Source organism: Salminus brasiliensis, chromosome 12 (genome assembly GCF_030463535.1).
Source record: "Salminus brasiliensis chromosome 12, fSalBra1.hap2, whole genome shotgun sequence".
Lineage (NCBI taxonomy): Eukaryota > Metazoa > Chordata > Actinopteri > Characiformes > Bryconidae > Salminus > Salminus brasiliensis.
This window is the reverse complement of record NC_132889.1, coordinates 37,075,050-37,095,277: the sequence shown is the minus strand read 5'-3', so window position 1 is coordinate 37,095,277 and position 20,228 is coordinate 37,075,050. Positions and strand designations below refer to the sequence as shown.

The 20,228-nt window shown below is 47.3% G+C and overlaps 1 protein-coding gene across 2 annotated transcripts in view; it reads right to left on the bottom strand.

Annotated features, from left to right (window-relative positions):
* The window catches only part of lrrc4ba (leucine rich repeat containing 4Ba), a 74,309-nt gene that overhangs the window by 15,362 nt on the left and 38,719 nt on the right, over positions 1 to 20,228 (bottom strand). The window lies entirely within an intron of this gene.

The window sequence follows — 20,228 nt, the reverse complement described above, 5'->3', positions numbered from 1 at the left end:
CCCAAACCCAACCATCCAAACCCCAACAACACCTCAGAGTTCATACCTCAAAGATTAAAGTCTAGAGTCTAAACCCCAAGATCCAGAACCCTAAGAGCAGGAACCACAGGAGCCCAAACCCAACCATCCAAACCCCAACAACACCTCAGAGTTCATACCTCAAAGATTAAAGTCTAGAGTCTAAACCCCAAGATCCAGAACCCTAAGAGCAGGAACCACAGGAGCCCAAACCCAACCATCCAACCCCCAACCATCCAAACCTCAACAACACAGGAGCATGAACCTCAGAGTTCATACCTCAAAGATCTGGAGTCTAGAGTCTAAACCCCAAGATCCTGAACCCTAAGAGCAGGAACCACAGGAGCCCAACCCCAACCATCCAAACCCCAACAACACAGGAGCATGAACCTTAGAGTTCATACCTTAAAGATCTAGAGTCTAGAGTCTAAACTCCAAGATTCTGAACCCTAAGAGCCCAACCTAGAACCCACCAGCCTGAACCTGATTAACCCAACCCAAGAGCCTGAATAGATGAATGAATGAATGAAGTGTCTGAACCTGAACATTACAAACCCCAAAAGTCCAAACATCAGAGCCCAAACTCCTCAGTCTAAACTCCAGAGGAGCCCAAAGTACCCTGAGCAGCCCTGTGATCCTTAAGAGCCCAAATTCCAACAAAGGAGTTTAGACCCCAATGATTCATGTCTGAAAGCAAGAGTCCAGACCTCAGGATCTTGAATCTTAAGATCAGGAACCACAAGAGTCCAAACTATGAGCCCAAACCGTGAGCCCAAACCTGAACCTGCCTGAACCTGATGAACCCAACCCAAGAGCCTTGGACCCAAGTGTCCAAACCCCAACATAAGAGCATGAACATCAGAGATTATACCCTTAAAGATTAATGTCCGGTGTCCGAAGGCTAGAGCTCAGACCCCAGGTTCCTGAATCCTAAGAGCAAGAACCATAGGAGCCCAAACCATCAGCCCAAACCCCAGCAGCCAGAACCTGATGAACCGATCCCAAGAACCTGGACCAAGCATTCAAACTCTAACATAAAAGCATGAAAGTCTAAAGTCCGGATCCCAAGATCCTGAATCTTAAGTGCAGGAACCACAAGTGAGGTCAAACCCCAGCAGCCTGAACCTCAGAGACCCAGGAGTCCAAACGGCAGTAGGTTCAGGTTGTTACCTGTGTAATCCCAATGCAGCTTATTTCCACCTATGTTAGACAGCAACCATTTTTCAAGCATGGGACCAAATCCCAACATTGGAGCAACAACTTCAGAGTTCATACCCCAAAGATTAATGTCTGGTGTCTAAAAGCTGGAGTCCAGACCTCAGGATCTTGAATCTTAAGATCAGGAACCACAAGAGCCCAAACCTAAACCTGCCTGAACCCGATGAACCCAACCCAAGAGCCTGAAATAAGGGTCCAAAGCCCAACATAAGAGCATGAACATCAGAGATTATACCCTAAAGATTAATGTCTGGTGTCTGAAAGCTAGAGGCTAGAGTCCAGACCCCAGGATCCTGGATCCTAAGAGCAAGAACCACAGGAGCCCAAACCATCAGCCTATCATTACCCGTTACTAGTGTAATCCCAATACAGCTTCATTTCCAGCTCTGTAAAACAGCAACAACGTCTTAACTGTGGGACCACTTTTATTCCAATAAAACTCAAATAATGATACGCATATACTTATTTTTAGTTGTTGGCCTATTTTCCCCTCTTTTAATTATCATTATAGCATATATTGTAGTTTTGGCTGTGTTGCTGAGCTTCTCTAATTGCCACACAACTTAATAACAAATAAATAAATAAATAAATAAATAAATAACCAACACAACACACAGCACTGTACCTTACCTACAACATATTCTTGTTTTTTTTCTTCAGTGTAAAATATGTAAATCTCTGTATGAACAAGTACATCATTAATTTAAAAAGCTCATTTACAATTTTGATTGGGCTGGGTAAAAACAGGAGTGTGTAAAGCAGCTTTTATGAGTACACCATAAAGCATCTTTACTGTGAAATTGTAATTAAGAAGACACGACGGACCTGAAACGGCTCATAAACAAATTAAATGCTTTATTAATAGTGACACTGAGTGAGAGTATCAGCAAGCTGCAGAAACACGGATGTAACATCATATAAAAAACACATTTTTACTAAGCAAGACCCAAATCTGACACTGTCCAGATCAACACTGTGCTCAAATACATGCACTCAGAGGGCCAAAGCTGCATATGCTCTGAAAGTCCAGGGACACTTCTCCTCCCAGGATCCTAGGAGCATGTGGAGGGGAATTAAGTGCATCACAGACTATAAAACCAGAGATGCACAATGTTCCAAAGACCCCTCCCTGCCCGAGGCTCTCAACAAATTCTATGCCCGCTTTGAGGACCCTGACACCCCGCCCAGCATAAGACTCACCCCTACACCTGGAGAAGTACCCCTCAGTGTGACACCAGCAGAGGTAAGGAGGACCCTCAGGAGGATCAACCCCCGGAAAAGTGCTGGTCCGGATAACATCCCCGGACGAGTACTACGGGAGTGCGCTGATCAGATCTCCGAGGTACTGGCAGACATTTTCAATGTCTCCCTCACCCAGGCAGCTGTTCCCACCTGCCTGAAGACCGCCACCATCATCCCGGTCCCCAAGAGCTCCACAGTGACAGGTCTGAATGACTACCGGCCGATAGCTCTCACGCCGATAGTCACTAAATGCTTTGAAAGACTGGTTATGACCCACATCAAAGCCACCATCGACGTCACTGTGGACCCACACCAGTATGCCTACAGGAGGAACCGATCCACAGATGATGCCATTTCCTCTGTGGTCCACACTGCCCTCACCCACCTGGAGCAGAAGGACTCTTATGTCCGTATGCTCTTTGTGGACTTCACTTCCGCCTTCAACACCATGATACCCCAGACCCTGACAGATAAGCTCTCCTCACTTGGTCTGCGCTCTTCTCTCTGCAACTGGGTCCTGGACTTCCTGACCAACAGGCCGCAGTCTGTGAGGATCCACAACCTCTCCTCCTCCACCACAATCCTCAGCACTGGCTCCCCTCAGGGCTGTGTGTTGAGCCCCCTCTTGTTCACGCTGCTCACATATGACTGCTCACCCATCCACCCAGGCTGTCATATTGTGAAGTTTGCAGATGACACGGCAGTGGTCGGATGCATCACAAACAGTGATGAGTCTGGCTACAGGCAGGAGGTAGAACACCTGGAGGGTTGGTGCAGAAAGAACAACCTCTGCATCAACATAAAGAAGACGAAGGAGATGATTGTGGACTTCAGAAGGGGCAGACATGCCCACCTCCCCCTGCATGTCGGAGGGTCTGCGGTGGAAGTGGTCTCCAGCTACAGGTACTTGGGTGTTCACCTGAGCAACAACCTCACCTGGAGCAACAACACTTCCAGCCTGGTCAGGAAGGCACATCAGCGGCTCTACTTCCTCAGGCGGTTGAGGCGAGCTGGGCTCGGGAGCTCGGTCCTCACCTCCTTCTACAGATGTGTGGTGGAGAGCGTCCTATGCTCCAGCATCAACGTGTGGCACGGAAGCTGCTCTGCTGCAGACAGGAAAGCTCTGCAGAGGGTGGTGAAGGCTGCACAGAGGTCTGTCGGAGTCAGCCTCCCCACCACCACGGACATATACACCTCCAGATGCAGGAAGAGGGCTACCTGCATCATGAAGGACCCCACTCACCCAGCACACTCACTGTTTGTCCCGCTCCCCTCAGGCAGGAGGCTGCGGAGCATTAAATGTAGAACGAACAGACTGAGGAACAGCTTCATTCCGGAAGCTGTAAGACTTTTAAACGCCACTTAGTGGAACCACTGCAACGACACTTTGACGACACTAGTCACTTTAAATACACTCTGCTGCTACCTTCTCCATTTACTGATGCTCTTCTCTCTGTATTTTATTTTCATTTTTACATATATTTTTATATATTTATGTATATTTTATTTATTTAAGTACTGCTGTCTGGGTAAAACTGGGTCCTTCGGTACCACAATTTCGTTCCACCCCATGTACCACATGTGATGCGAATGACAATAAAGTCTCCTTGAATCCTTGAATCCTTGAATTATGGGTAGTGTGTAGGGTAGTTAAGGTTAGGGTGGGTGTAGGGTAGGTTATGTGTAGGCTGGTTAAGGTTAGGGTGGGTGTAGGGTAGGTTATGTGGAGGGCAGTTAAGGTTAGGGTGGGTGTAGGGTAGGTTATGTGTAGGGTAGTTAATGTTAGGGTGGGTGTAGGGTAGGTTATGTGTAGGGTGGTTAAGGTTAGGGTGGGTGTAGGGTAGGTTATGTGTAGGGTAGTTAAGGTTAGGGTGGGTGTAGGGTAGGTTATGTGTAGGGTAGTTAAGGTTAGGGTGGGTGTAGGGTAGGTTATGTGTAGGGTGGTTAAGGTTAGGGTTGGGTGTAGGGTAGGTTATGTGTAGGGTAGTTAAGGTTAGGGTGGGTGTAGGGTAGGTTATGTGTAGGGTGGTTAAGGTTAGGGTGGGTGTAGGGTAGGTTATGTGTAGGGTGGTTAAGGTTAGGGTGTTTGTAGGGTAGGTTATGTGTAGGGTGGTTAAGGTTAGGGTGGGTGTAGTGTAGGTTGTGTGTAGGGTAGTTAAGGCTAGGGTGGGTGTAGGGTAGGTTATGTGTAGGGTGGTTAAGGTTAGGGTGGGTGTAGGGTAGGGTATGTTTAGGGTAGTTAAGGTTAGGGTGGGTGTAGGGTAGGTTATGTGTAGGGTAGTTAAGGTTAGGGTGGGTGTAGGGTAGGTTATGTGTAGGGTGGTTAAGGTTATGGTGGGTGTAGGGTAGGTTATGTGTAGGGTGGTTAAGGGTAGGGTGGGTGTAGGGTAGGTTATGTGTAGGGTAGTTAAGGTTAGGGTGGGTGTAGGGTAGGTTATGTGTAGGGTGGTTAAGGTTAGGGTGGGTGTAGGGTAGGTTATGTGTAGAGTAGAACAGGACTGTCTGGAGCAGATAAACATGATCCTATTGGCATCATGCCTCCTAATGCCAGGCGTGGGCTAGAGGGGTATAAACCCCCCCAGCAGCATTGAGCTGTGGAGCAGTGGAACTAACTGTGGTCTGTGGAATGATGGTGGTGGAGCTCCATCCAGAACATCCATGGGATGATGTGGGATGGTGATCATCCAACATCCTGACTTCAGTAACGCTGTTGTCGCTGAATGCAATCAAATCCGCACAACAATGCTGCCCTCATAATCTAGTAGAAAGCTTTCTTCCCTGGACAGTAGAGACAGTTACTCCAACTAAAGCAGGATAAACTCTTTTAATGCCCTTGATTTCAGAAGAAACAATGAATGAGCAGGTGTCCCAATACTTTTGTCCATTTAGAGTAGTTTTAAGAGTGGTGTTATGCACTAAATCAGTAGAATATGAATGCATAGCCTGTGTAGGATCAGGACGGTCCATCGGTTTGGACACTGAGCTGGACTTTGTCCACCTTCTCGTCCTTCAGTGAAGGACATCAGACACAACTCTCATGACCCCTCTGAAAACTCTATCCCCCAGGCTCAGCTCGCACTCTGATAATTTGCTCTGAAAATTGACCTGCTGATCAATACTGAAGATATCCCTCGCCTACTCTTTGAGCTCGCTGCTCAAACCTCAACTTCCAGCAGGAACTTCTCTTCGCCTTTCTAAGCTTCAATCACGACTTACTTTTCACCTTTTTAATATTTAATATACACACTTAAGCAAAGACAGATATTACATTAAAGTGTATTACCTAACGCCTACCCTACATAACCTACCCTACACCCACCCTAACCTTAACCACCCTACACATAACCTACCCTACACCCACCCTAACCTTAACTACCCTACACCCACCCTAACCTTAACTACCCTACACATAACCTACCTACACCCACCCTAACCTTAACTACCCTACACATAACCTACCTACACCCACCCTAACCTTAACCACCCTACACATAACCTACCCTACACCCACCCTAACCTTAACTACCCTACACATAACCTACCCTACACCCACCCTAACCTTAACCACCCTACACATAACCTACCCTACACCCACCCTAACCTTAATCACCCTACACATAACCTACCTTACATCCACCCTAATCTTAACTACCCTACACATAACCTACCCTACACCCACCCTAACCTTAACCACCCTACACATAACCTACCCTACACCTACCCTAAACTTAACTACCCTCCACATAACCTACCCTACACCCACCCTAATCTTAACTACCCTACACATAACCTACCCTACACCCACCCTAACCTTAACTACACATAACCTACCCTACACCCACACTAACCTTAACTACCCTACACATAACCACCCTAAACCCACACTAACCTTAACTACCCTACACATAACCACCCTAAACCCACCCTAACCTTAACTACCCTCCACATAACCTACCCTACACCCACCCTAACCTTAACCACCTTACACATAACCTAACTTGATACAATAAGTTCAAATAAACTGACCCCTTCTTCCACAGACGTCCAGTCAACAGCAAAATACGCATCACACACATTCTACACACACGCCTCGCCTCGCCTGCCTCAGACAGTCATATCTAGCTTTCTGTTGATGTACTCGAGCTCAGCTGGGACACAATAAAGCAAATTCCGAGCACGATCAGCGCTCCGAATGGCAACAAAGATACAGTCCTTTCTTCCATTAAAATACTCTGTCATTCTTAATCTGATGACTTCATTGGCAACTACAGGATGTGTGATTGCACGCCGTACCGATTCCTGATGAGATTTGAGGTGTTTGTAACCAATTAATCTGAGCCGTGTTGTGCCAGTTCAGCAAGCTAGATCAACGGAGTGCTTCCCAACCCAATGCCACTCATCACTGCAGACACCCAAGAACACCTAAAAGCAAGGACTTTCTAGTCTGTGCTGATAAACTGTATTCCACAGATGGAGCGGATAGTTCTAAGCAATACATGTCCAAATATTTGTGGACACCTCATCTAATGAATGCATTCAGCCACTTTACGTAGCACCCATTCCTGACACAGATGTGCAAACGCATATGGAGTAGGACTCTCTGTGTAATCTGAGCAGATTAATTACCAATGGACCTACTGGCACCATGCCCAGTGCCAGGTGTGAGCTAGGGGGGTATATAACGCCCCCATGCCCCCCAGCTTTGAGCTGTGAAGCAGTGAAATGGATGAGCTGGGGAGTTGGGGATGGGATGGGGTGGTGATCATCCAACATTCACATCCTGACCTCACTAACGCTCTTGTCGCTGAATGCAATCAAATCCTCACAGCAATGCTTCCCTCAAAATCTAGTAGAAAGCCTTCCTCCCTGGACAGTAGAGACAGTTACTTCAACAAAAGCAGGATCAGCTCTTTTTATTACCATTGATTTCAGAAGAAACGATGAACAAGCAGAGTGTCCCAATACTTTTGTCTGAATAGTGTAGTTTTTAGAGTGGTGTTATGCATTGAATCAGTAGCAAATGAGTGCTTTGCTACTGACCTGGACTTTGTCCATCTTTCATGACCCCTCTGAAAGCTCTGTCCCCCAGTGCTCAGCCTCACACTGCTAATTTACCCCCTGATAAAAAACCCTTGATTAAGGATGAGCAGTTGTCCCAATACTTTTGTCCATATCATGTAGTTTTTAGAGTGGTGTTATGTGCTAAAATCAGCAGCATAAGAATGCATCGCCTGCGTAAGATCAGGATGTCCACCGGCTTTGATGAGCAGGTGATGACCCTTGAGTTCGAGAAGAAACGATGAACAAGCAGAGTGTCCCAATACTTTTGTCTATATCATGTAGTTTTTAGAGTGGCGTTATGTGCTAAAATCAGCAGCATATAAATGCATCACCCATGTAGGATCGGGATGTCCATCGGCTTTGCCGCTGACCTTGACTTTGTCCATCTTCTTGTCCTGCAGTGAAGGACACCAGTCCCAGCGCTCACGACCCCTCTGAAAGCTCTATCCCTGTCTGTGAATTTGCCGCCTGATAAAAGACCCTTGATTAAAGATGAGCAGGAGTCCCAATACTTTTGTCTATATCGTTATGCGTTATGTGCAGAATCAGCAGCATATAAATGCATCGCCCGTGTAGTATCAGGACATCCATCGGCTTTGATGAGCAGGTGTCCCAATACTTTTGTCCATATCGTGTATGGACAAACATGAGCATGTTTTCATTGAGAAAGAGATGAGGTTCAGGTCCCAGATTCACACCAAGCACCAAAGCTCTACATGTAGTTGTGGATGATGATGATGATGATGATCATCATCATCATCGCTGTTGTCCCGGCCTCTCGGTATGTCTCAGCGGCAGTCGCTCGGGGCAAGAAATTGCTGAATAAATGATATTTTCTATGTTTGTAGCATGTCTGCTTCCAGGAAGAACTAAGCTGGGCTGCGCTAATGCAATGTGATGCGTAGCGATCTCTGTTTATTTTTAGTGAGTCACATGGGGCAAAGCGGATGGCATGGTTTTTATATATACCGCGGTTCTGCTGCGCCCCGTACGAACAGATCCTTCATCACAGCGCATCAAAAAACAAGCTGTGCCGTAATTAGGAGACTTCTTTCCCCGCGTTCCCACTTCCCTCTCGCTGCCGCTTCCACATCTGATGCCAGGAGAGCGGCGATCCTGCAGCCCTCCGCACCATAATCCTCGGCCTGAAGAGAGAGGGATCTTATTCGGATGATTATCTCGTCTCCCCCGGTCTCGGGGAGGAACAGCCCAACCCAGAGTGTGTATTAGTGCCAGGCGATCGCCGGCATTTAAAAGAGCTGAGCCCGAGCCAAGAGCGATGGACTTGCAGACTCTGTCACAGAGCCTGGGCTTTTACGGAGGTGAAAGGCACCATTGTGGGACGTCATGACACTCGGCCATTTAAATAACACAGAAACATGCAAAGCGCTCCCCAAACACTGCCCCTTTCTTCTGGGGAGGCACAGAACAGGAAGACCCTTCTCTGCTTTTCGGAATGCCGGAGCCGTCGTGTATGGTGTGACTTCTAAAGGGATCCCCGCCCCGGCGTCCACAAACCATACACACCATCTCCCAGAGACGTTCGGAGGCCTGGGTCGAGCCTCGGGCCGCTGGGGTAGCCTTGGGCTGGAAATTGATCTGATCAAATTGTGTAAATATTTATGATTAGTTCTCTTAATTTCCCTCCCTTTTCCAAACTGGGACAGTTTCCAATCGCACCATTCACTCATATGCTCCATATAAGGAAACTAAGCGACAAAAACAGCCATAACATTAAAACCACCTGTTTAATATTATGTAGGCTCCCCCTCATGCCACCAAAACACCACAAGACCTCTGAAGGTGTTCTCCTGTGGTCTCCGGCACCAAGACTAACGTTAAGTTGTAAGGTTGTGAGTAGAAACTCCTTTTAACTCCTTTTAAGTGTCCCAATACTTTTGTCCATACAGGGCAAAGTTTTTAGAGTGGTGTTATGCGCTGAATCAGCAGCATAGGAATGCATCGCCTGCGTAGGATCAGAATGTCCATAGGACATTGTCCGTCTTCCTGTCCTTCAGTGAAGGACATCAGACACGGTGCTCATGACCCCTCTGAAAGCTCTGTCCCTCAGTGTGCAGCTCACACTGGGGATCATCCTCCCCTGTGATAAAAGACTTCAGAAAAACAATGAATGGGCAGGTGTCCCAATACTTTTGTCAACACAGTGTATTTGAGTGTGTTTTTTTAACTGAGTAAGAAATGAGGTTCAACTCCATGAACAGCCATAACATTAAAACTACTATGCGTCAAGGTTCCCCTCGTGCCGCCAAAACAGCTCTGATTTGTCAAGGCCTCAGACTCCACGAGACCTTCTGAAGGTGAAGCAGACATTAGCAGTTGTGAGGTGGGGCCTCCATCAGCATCAGTGAACGCCCTGGGCATTTTTTTAATTGGTCCACAGGTTGTCCTTCCTTGGAGCACTTTGAGGTAGGTAGTGACCAGTGGATTTTTACGCCTGCCCAGTCAAGAACTGACCCCCCCTCCCTGTAGACAGGAGCCCCTGGCACCAGATCATCAATGTTATTCAGTGGTTTTAATGTTATGGCGGTATATCGTAGCATTCTGCCCTACGGCAGTTTAGCACCTGAAGGTATAAGGAGTTCTTGAGCCCAAACTTTCCAGTATTGGAACACCTGCGCCTGCGCCGCTCGAGCAGGTACTCTATTACCCTTCACATCTGTACTGTACGGTAAAGCCCCAGGCCTGGAGGGGGGATTAATTAGGCAAAGGAAGAGAAAGACAGCCGTCAATAGTCATAAATCTCTCTCTCTCTCTCTCTCTCGCTCTCTCTCTCTCTCTCTCTCTCTCTCTCTCACCGAGGTCGTTAAGGGTTGTATATCTGCCCATACGCAATACTACACTACTGCTGCAGGACAGTGTAGTAATGCTTTGGCAGGTACAGTGTGGGGGTGTTGGGGGGGGGTGTCAGTCAGAGCGAACATTGCTTATACACACACACACACACACACACACACACACGGACAATACAGAGTCGGCTGAGACACTGGCCACCGAAGAATGAAGAATCGACGTCACGTGCCTACACACACACACACACACACACACACTCCCGCCCAGGCCACAACGCGGCCGGCTCGCGCGGTAAGAAGCGTGACTAATAGTGTGCTAACTTGCCTGCTTTGTGCTGTGTGTGTAATTGGTGATTTATGAGTGGGCTCGGGGGAGAGGGGGCCCCCAGGTTATTGAAATATTCTGCGCAGGGTTCGAGGCTGAATGTTTGTACAGGTAAATCAATGACGCCAGTCGATACACTACCCACGGCTACAGGAGCTGAGAGGAGGATGTGTATGTGTATATGTGTATATGTGTGTGTGTGTGTGTGTGTGTGTGTGTGGTTAGCTCACTGTGGGGACCAGAACCTCGCAGGGCGGTGAAATCATGACCATTTTGAGGTGGTGGTGGTGACATCTGGCTGCTCTCCATGAAGAAAAATGACTTTTGTTTGTATTATGAGTAAAAGGAAAAGAGAGGATAGCTCACACACACACATACACACACACACACACATACACACACACGCACACTCCTGTGTTTGTTTTTAGACAGTTTCAGGACAAAAAAGTGCTAAGCTATAGAACAGAGGTCACTAAAAGCTAGACCAAGGACCAAGGATGTAGGCATTTCCGGTACATATGAGGGGTTGCACGGACTAGTCGACTAAGACATCCACTGGTCGCCACAGTGAGGGAGCTGGGAAAAGCAGTAGCACGGATACAGGCAGACGGTAAAGGCGCTAATCTTCCAACTTCTGTAGTCTGGAAATACTTGATACGAGACGAGTCCAGGTCCATAGTCGGCTGCACAGCGTGTAAAGATACGCTAAAGTACCGTAAAAGCACTTCTGCAAAGCATGACCACCTCCAAACGAAGCGGCCCATGCTAACTGCTCACCGCTAGTGGGTTCGTGCATGCGCAGAGCCGCTAAGTGGCACATGTTGAAGGGTAGCAGAACTCGACAGAACACCTGGAGCAGAAAGACGGAACATGCTGGAAATAGAAAGGCTAGCTAGACAATCCCATCCAGCACCACCCTTCAGCAATACCCTCAACCATGAGTATTTCCCCAGAGGTCAAAGGTCAACCACTGCCGATCTGTTAAAAGCCTTTGCTGTTGACAATTACTAATAATCACTAATAATTAATAACATATAAACAGAGCCATCCAGGGATAAAGCCCCCCAGCAGCACCCCAGGACCTGCGTTCTCTGGAATGATGGAAGGATGGGGCCCCATCTAATACTTCTGGAGGATGGGACAAGTTGGGGAGTTGAGGATGAGGTGGGATGGTGATCATCAAACATCCTGACCTCCCTATGACCTCACTCAATACTTGTGTCCCAATACTTTTGTCCATATAGTTTATGTTGGGCCGTGCACAAGCCCATATCTTGGCGCTGTATAAACACAAACCTGTGTGTGTGTGTGTGTGTGTGTGTGTGTGTGTGTGTGTGTGTGTGGCTCTCACTCAGTCACAGTTAAAGACACGAATATTACAGCCTTTATTGATCTCCTCCCAATATCGCCCCCAATTTTCACTCTGCACTTAATTTTTACACACTGCAGATACACTGCCGTCTGCCAAGGACATGAAGAGTGTGTGGTGGTAATTGAGTGGGCTGTGAGGGAGAGCAGGGCTGATGGCTATGATTGGGTATAATGGGGCGACAGCGGTAAAAAAAAAAAAAAAAAACTTCTTCCGTTCACTCGTCTCATAAAGTTTTAGAGCTGAGCCGGGGGTGAGGAGATCCTACACCAGCCGCACAGTCTGACGACACTGTCACACACACACTAGTGAGCTAATACACCATGTGGGAGACTGGGGTTCGATTCCCGGACTGGGTGACTGTGCTGCGCTACACCAATAAGAGTCCTTGGGCAAGACTTCTAACACTGCATTGGCCCTCCTCTGTAATACAATAACCTTGTAAGTCGCTCTGGAGAAGAGCGTCAGCTAAATGCCATAAATGTAATTGTATATAAATTTTTGCCATTTTTCTTTTTGACATAATGTGCCGTTCTTTACCTTGTTTCAGGTTTCAGTTTCAATTTCATGATGAACAGACCAATAGAAATGCTCCAAAATGACTTGGAATTAAATCTTTTTACCTAGATTTCCATTGAAAATATGTAAGTACCTAAATGTAACATGTCTCATTAATAACCCCTTGCATGTTTAAGGTGGTAGTAACTTCAGGCTCTATCCTACAGATGGCGCTGCACAAGGATTATCTGGCTATAAATGCCTGCGGATGTGTGGCGGGACTCAGACTTTGAGAATAGTACAGTACAGTACAGTACAGTACAGTGCAGTGAGTGTCTCATCGGATGTGTGGAAAATGGTTCAAAGCAAAGCAGATGTTAATGATTGGCCAAAAGGAGTGATTTTGAGCATTTGGGCGTGGCCAAAGACTATAGTGTGAAGGAAGTAGCTGAATCTGCAGGTGTATGGAAGCTTACGGTCATACGGGTCTACCAGCAGTGGCAGAAATCCCAGACGAGTCTGATTTTAATGGGAGGTGTGTACTTTCTCCACATGACTGTATACACAGTATGTAAAGGATGCCTGATCGTGATTGGTCATCTGAGGGCTCTTGAACGGAGCAACTGGGTGGAGCAAGTTTTTCTTCATTGTACATTATATGGACAAAAGTATTGGGACATCTACACATTACACCTACAGGAGCCATAGGCATTATTAATATGGAGCTGGTCCTCCTCTGCTCTAAGCTCTACCAGCAGCAGCAGCAGGTCTGGAGCTCTGCTGCAGTTACTGAGTCAGTTGGAGGCTTTTCTGCACTCTGCTCTGAGCTCAGCACTCGGCCCTGACCCCGCTCTGTAGCTTTACGTGGTCTGACAGACACTTGGTGGCTGAGCTGCTCTCTGTGAGCTGTTCCTCCTAAACTCTTCCACTGTTCAATAACAACACCACTCACAGCTGATGGAGGAAGATCTAGGAGGGAAGGTCTAAATTTCACCAGCTGACTTGTTGTTGTTGGTGCAGCGGTGTCTCCTATTACATACAGAACCACGCTGGAGTTCAGTGAGCTCTTCAGAACCTCCCATTCTTTCACTGATGTGTAGAAGAACGGCCGACTGCAGGGCTAGGGGCTGGATTTTATACACCTCTGGCAACAGACCCTGATTGAGACACCCGAATTCAATGATTAAGAGGTGTGTCCCAATACTTTTGTCCTTATAGTTTAAGTGCGTCTCATTTTTAATTCAGTGTGAACATCCTGCCTCTTTTAACGACTTCATAGTGTCTCTCTCTCTCTCTCTCTTTCACTTTCTCTATGCTCACACACACTCCCCCACTTTTCCTCTCTCTCTCTCTCTCCATTGGGATGCAGATGGAAAGTCTGTTCTATTCACACACACACACACACACACACACACACACACACACACACACACACTTAAAGCTGTAGACTACGCCCCCTTCCTACTTTGAACAGCAGACAGTGCTGAAGCCAGCACATCAGACTTCCACTCTACCAACTGCTCCAGGCCCACAGCACCTGCCCCTGTGTGTGTGTGTGTGTGTGTGTGTGTGTGTGTGTTTGCCCGTGTGGGTACAAATGTCTCTGTGTGTCTGTAAGAGTGTGTATCTATGTGCCTCTATCACTCTGTATGCCTATGTGTGTGTGTGTGTGTGTGTGTGTGTGCTGCTTGCTGTGTTAAGAAGTGTGTGTATTAGTCAAAGCCAGTGTCTTCTTCTCTATCACTTTTTAGCTGAAGTATTTCTTTAAAAAGGGCAAAAAAGAGAAATTAAACCGAAAACTCCAAGAAACACCTCCAGCGACGACGTCTCCTACTTTCAGAAACTTAACAAAACGCAAAAAAAAAAAAAAAAAAAAAAAAAACGCTGGCGCTCCAACTTCAGGCTAAAGCCCAAATTATTTTTATATCCACAAAAATGTGCTTCATCTGAAATCCAAATCTGCTGGATACCGGGGGGCGTTCAGAGAGAGTCTTTTTAGACTTGCGGCAACCTTAAAAAAAAAAAAAGCAAGATGCGCTTCATAGGGGGCGGGTTAAGACAATTGATTGACAAGTACAAACTGAAATACATACTAATACAAACATGCTGGTAATATTTCACACATAAATGAAGGAAGAAGGATGCCTCATCGTAATTGGTCAGCTGAGGGCTCCTTGTGTTGGATGAATGTTGGCTCCTGAGTGGCGCTGCTGTCTAAGGGCGTCTTCACACCTGTCCTGAATACGCAAGTTCACAACCAGGACCAAGTCTAGGCTGGTTTGGGGGAGGGGAACGACTGATTGCATCAGCATTTTTGTGAAATGGTAGGATCTGGGTTTGTCATGCGTTTATTGTTTTTCTTATGTTCTTATTCTTTGGATTCAAACACAAGCAGTAAAGCACAGCAAAATGAACCAATCACACAACCCCACACACAGGGTCGGGATGCTTTCACACTTGACCAAACACACCAAACTCTCAAGCAAGTGCATCTAGGTCTGGAGTGGGCCAACTGGCTCCCGAGTAGGGCATCTGTCAGTAAGTGTTGTCTCCTGAGTGGGACAACTGTCTAAGTGTTGACTCCTGAGTGGGGCAACTGTCTAAGTGTTGACTCCTGAGTGGGGCAACTGTCTAAGTGTTGACTCCTGAGTGGGGCAACTATATGTGTTGATTCCTGAGTGGGGCAACTGTCTAAGTGTTGACTCCTGAGTGGGGCAACTGTTTTAGTGTTGGTTTCTGAGTGGGGCAACCATCTGTTGGCTCCTAAATGGTGCAACTTGTTAAATGTTGGCTCCTGAGTGGGGCAACTGTATAAGTGTTGGCTCCCAAGTGGGGTAACTGTCAAAGTGTCAGTTCCTGAGTGGACAAACTCTCTATGAGTTGGCTCCCAAGTAGAGCAACTGTCTAAGTGTCCGAGTGGGGCAACTGTCAGTAAGTGTCAACTCCTAAATGGGGCAACTGTCTAAGTGTTGGCTCCCAAGTAGAGTAACTGTCTAAGTGTTGTCTCCTGAGTGGGGCAACTGTCTAAGTGTTGTCTCCTGAGTGGAGCAACTGTCTAAGTGTTGGCTACCAAGTGGGGCAAATGTCTAAGTGTTGTCTCCTGAGTGGAGTAACTGTCTAAGTGTTGTCTCCTGAGTGGAGTAACTGTCTAAGTGTTGTCTCCTGAGTGGAGCAACTGTCTAATTGTTGTCTCCTGAGTGGAGTAACTGTCTAAGTGTTGTCTCCTGAGTGGAGTAACTGTCTAAGTGTTGTCTCCTGAGTGGAGCAACTGTCTAAGTGTTGTCTCCTGAGTGGAGCAACTGTCTAAGTGTTGTCTCCTGAGTGGAGCAACTGTCTAATTGTTGTCTCCTGAGTGGAGTAACTGTCTAAGTGTTGTCTCCTGAGTGGAGCAACTGTCTAATTGTTGTCTCCTGAGTGGAGCAACTGTCTAAGTGTTGGGCTGCGAGTGGAGTGTTGGTTCCTGAGGTCAGGAGATTGCAAGTTTGACCCCTGGTGAGCCAACACTTACTCAGCAGCTTCAGGATCACGCTGATGCTCCACTGACTGTAACAGGGGGAGAACGGCGTCTCCGTCATTCCCACTCCGGGCCGGAACGCTGCTACTGCACTATGGAGCTTTGGTGGTGGAGCTGCAGGAGGAGAACCTCTCTCCAGAACTGCTGCTGTGTAACGCTGCAGAACCCATAGAGTCACATTAGTGTAAAATCCTGTAGTATTACTCTACCGCCTCAGCCCACATACTGCTCTACCTTCAGATGCTTCAGCTTGTGCAGAAATGCATGTGTACATCTGTCCATGAGAGGGTAATTGGTATTTACTGCAGTGGAGTAAAAAAGTGAAGTACACTCCCCAACTGTAGGGGGAGCCCAGGAGCAAAACAATATCTATTCATGCGTACTGCAGCTTTACATAGGCCTTAAAACGCGGCCAGGATGGCGTGCTACTTTTGCCTTTTAGTGCAGCGCAGGAGCTTTAGTGAAACAGAAAAAAACACCCCAGGGTCATGAGAGACTTTCATACACTATTGCACGCAAACACACACACACACACACACACACGCTTCTGGCAAAATATTAATCAGCACTTTGGAGTACTAAGCATGTTGATACACTCCATTCCTGCTGGCTGGAGGGGTGGGATGGAGCTTGAGTGATTAAGGGAGTCATTCTGTGAACATTTTACACCAAGGTTTAGTTAGTCCAAATGTTTGTGGACACCCCCTCTAATGAATGCACACAACACACGTGCAAAGCTTGTCTAGTCCCTGTAGAGAAGAACTGCCAATAGAATAGGACATCATGAACCTACAACATCATGAACCTATTGGCACCATGCCACCTAATGCCAGGTGTGGGCTATAGAGGGGTATAAAGTCTCCCAACAGCATTGAGCTGTGGAGCAGTGGAGGAACTGTGCTCTCTGCATGATCTGATGGATGGTGGAGCTCCATCCAGTACTTTTGGATGGGATGAGGTGGGGGGTTGGGGATGATGAGGTGAATGCAATGCTCCTCCAAAATCTAGTAGAAGCCTTCTTCCTTGGACAGTAGAGACAGGATTGATACCCTTGATTTAGGAAGACACAGTGAATGAGCAGGTGTCCCAATACTTTAGTCTATTTAGTGCAGCATGAATTGTTCCCAGGAAGCAGGCTTTGTTGTGCTGCTGATTGAACACGCTGTTCTTCTTGCACTATTGAGCATCACTACTTGTTAGCTACATTAGCCTCGTAGCTCCAACTAAAGTGGAAAACTAACCTGACTGATGAGCCACATTTCGGGTGAAGGGGGAGTAAACGGTGCAAATTCGATTTTTCGCTGAACTCCCAGTTTAATCAGGACATCCGTGGGTCTTCTACTGAGCCATGTAAACTATCACAGCGGCACAGAGGACCGATGGTGACTGCCAAACCCTCTCAGCTACCACGCTTCCAGCTATTTTTGAGAGAACCTACCTCAGCACTTCTCTCTCTTACCCTCCCTCCCCCTCTCTCGCTCTCCTTTTCTCTAGTTCCTGTGTTTCTATCACGCTCTTGCACTGCAGGCTAGTAGACTCAGGCTAGCTCTGCTACACTGCTGTGATCACTGTGTGTGGCTGCAGAGCGAGGTGTGTGTGAGCGTGTGTGTGTGTGTGTGCGTGTGTTTCTTTTCGTAAAGTCAACATTTTTAGTCTGTTTTTGCTGTGTTTGCTGTGTGTGTGTGTGCTGTCCCCTCTGTGGCATGTGAGCATGTAGAGTGTGTGCAATGAACCATGTGTATGCCCGCGTTTGTTCACCCCCCGGCCACTTTATCAGAAACACCTACCTTGGACTTCCACTCACTGGCCACTTTATCAGAAACACCTACCTTGTGTTTTCACTCTCTGGCCACTTTATCAGAAACACCTACCTTGTGTTTTCACTCTCTGGCCACTTTATTAGAAACACCTACCTTGTGCTTTCACTCACTGGCCACTTTATTAGAAACACCTACCTTGTGTTTTCACTCTGGCCACTTTATTAGAAACCCCTACCTTGTGCTTCCACTCTCTGGCCACTTTATTAGAAACGCCTACCTTGTGCTTTCACTCTCTGGCCACTTTATTAGAAACACCTACCTTGTGCTTCCACTCACTGGCCACTTTATTAGAAACACCTTCCTTGGACTTCCACTCACTGGTCACTTTATTAGAAAGACCAACCTGTGCTTTCACTCACTGGCCACTTTATTAGAAACACCTACCTTGTGCTTTCACTCTCTGGCCACTTTATTAGAAACACCTACCTTGTGCTTCCACTCACTGGCCACTTTATTAGAAACACCTTCCTTGGACTTCCACTCACTGGCCACTTTATTAGAAACACCTACCTTGTGCTTTCACTCACTGGCCACTTTATTAGAAACACCTACCTTGGACGTCCAGTCACTGGCCACTGTTAGAGTGTGTGTGTGTGTGTATTCAGTGTGTGTTTAGTCCAGGCTCTGTCTCTGACGGACACGCTGGTTAATACACAGGCCAGTAAACATTCACTCTGACAAACACGATAAGAGCGCTGCGCAACACACTCGCAAACACACACACTCATCCGCATGCGTCCCCATGGAAACACCGGCACATGCTGACTGATGGACGTCTCCATGGATACCTGTCACCGTGGAGACTGACGCTGTGTCTCTCTCTGCGCGGTGCCATCAATATCTACGCAGGGGAGCTTGGTGTGTGTGAGTGTGTGAGGCAGGTGGGAGGGGTGTAAGTGTGTGTGTGTGTGTGGAACAGGAGGGTTGCAGAGAGGCCGCTGTTCACCTGACAGCCCTGCACTCACATACCTGTCTGTCTGTCTGTCTGTCTCTCTCTCTCTCTCTCTCTCATTTGACCCATCCTTGCTTGCCCTTAACTGTGTTCTTGCACAGTAATGAGGTCTCTCTCTCTCCACTATCTCCCTCTACCTTGTATGTCCACGTTCACTGTTCACTACCTTGTTCACTGGCCACTTTATTAGAAACCCCTACCTTGTGCTTCCAGAGATCAAGACTCAAATCTGACTCAATTCTGAGAGACTCTACATTCAACTCAGACTCAAAGCTTAGAGACTTGACATTCAACTCAGGCTAGAACCTCAGTGACTCCAGACTCAACTCGGACTCGTACACCAGTGACTTCAGAGTCGTACCCCAGAGACTCCAGACTCAACTCGGACTCGTACCCCAAAGACTCCAGACTCAACTCGGACTCGCACACCAGTGACTTCAGAGTCGTACCCCAGAGACTCCAGACTTAACTCGGACTCGTACCCCAAAGACTCCAGACTCAACTCGGACTCGCACACCAGTGACTTCAGACTCAACTCAGACTCATACACCAGTGACTTCAGACTCAACTCAGACTCGTACACCAGTGACTTCAGAGTCGTACCCCAAAGACTCCAGACTCAACTCGGACTCGTACACCAGTGACTTCAGAGTCGTACCCCAAAGACTCCAGACTCAACTCGGACTCGTACACCAGTGACTTCAGAGTCGTACCCCAGAGACTCCAGACTCAACTCAGACTCAAATCAACAAATTCTAGACTTGACTCAACTCAGACTCAGAGACTAGAGTCTAGAGACTTCAGGCTTAACTCAGACTCAATGGAGAAGGGCCCCAGACTCAATCTGACTCGAATCCCAGAGACTTAACTTAGACTTGAACTTAATTCAACCCATATATATTCTCCCCCTCTCACATGCAGTGCTCCCCACACTGGGACGCTGAGGACTGAAACACACCTCCTCAGACAAGTACCCCAGAGACTCCAGACTAAACTCAGACTTCAATTCCAGAGACTCCAGACTCAGACTCAAATCACAAATTCCAGACTCGAATTAACTCAGACTTTGACTCCAAAGCTCAACTTGAACTCGATTCTGAAAGGCCCCAGACTCAATCTGACTCGAATCACAGAGACTTAACTCAGACCTGAAACTCAACTTGGACTTAAACCCCAGAGACCCGAGACTTGAATCCGAGAGACTCCAGATTCAACTCGGACTGAACCTCAGCTCGGACTTGAACCCCATAGACTTGATACTTGAATCCTGAAACTCAGCAGCGCGTCTGTTTTTCTAGAGGTTAAAAAGCAGTTGGTGATGTCTGATCTTACTGTGATCAGATATGATACAGCTGACCAATAATATGACCAGACCTCAGTCCCAGTCCTCACACTGGATCA